The sequence below is a fragment of the Myotis brandtii genome, unplaced genomic scaffold (assembly GCF_000412655.1).
Source record: "Myotis brandtii unplaced genomic scaffold, ASM41265v1 scaffold439, whole genome shotgun sequence".
In the NCBI taxonomy this organism is placed as follows: domain Eukaryota; kingdom Metazoa; phylum Chordata; class Mammalia; order Chiroptera; family Vespertilionidae; genus Myotis; species Myotis brandtii.
Genome location: NW_005366783.1, coordinates 454200 through 454836, shown reverse-complemented (window position 1 = coordinate 454836; position 637 = coordinate 454200). Strand labels below are relative to the sequence as shown.

General features: G+C 64.8%; 1 protein-coding gene across 1 annotated transcript in view; it reads right to left on the bottom strand.

The window, feature by feature from the left end:
- CHRNA3 (cholinergic receptor, nicotinic, alpha 3 (neuronal)) overlaps window positions 1–637 on the bottom strand; it is an 18195-nt gene that overhangs the window by 13557 nt on the left and 4001 nt on the right. The window lies entirely within an intron of this gene.

The window sequence follows — 637 nt, the reverse complement described above, 5'->3', positions numbered from 1 at the left end:
GGGGGGGGCGGGGGCTGCAGCCCAGGCCCCGGGCTCCCCTCCGTCCCACGCGGGACCCTGTCAGGGTCTGGCCGCCAACCCTCTTACGTAGAAGCTGGGCGCCTACATGGCCCCGTGGGTCTTAGGCTGTGAGCCAGGGTTCCTGCGGATGCCGCCTTCACACCCTGATCCGAGACACCCCTAAACTCTCTGAAACCCTCGGGGACCCCTTCGCATCCCAGGATATTTTCCCATTGACTTTTAGAGAGAGAGGAAGGGAGGGGGGAGAGAGAGAGAGAGAGAGAGATGGATTGGTTGCCTCCGGCATGGACCCAGACTGGGGGGTGGGGGGAAGGATCAAGCCTGCAACTGAGGTACGCGCGCCCTTGACCGGAGTTGAACCCGGGACCCTTTGGTCCACGGCCTGAGGCTCTGTCCACCGAACCAAACCGGCCAGGGCCGCCCCAGGCACCTGAGTCTGCTGTCTGCCGCTTCCCACTTAGAATTTGGGGAGCGGGGAGGGGAACCCCTGGTGAAGTCCCAGTTTCTCCAGGTTAGAAATGCGATGGTGCTGCTCCCTTCCCGTCCCCCCCGTCCCCCCATGAAGGAGGGGCTCCAGGAGCTGGGGGGTGCCAGGCGCTCTGAGCCTCGGGGTCCT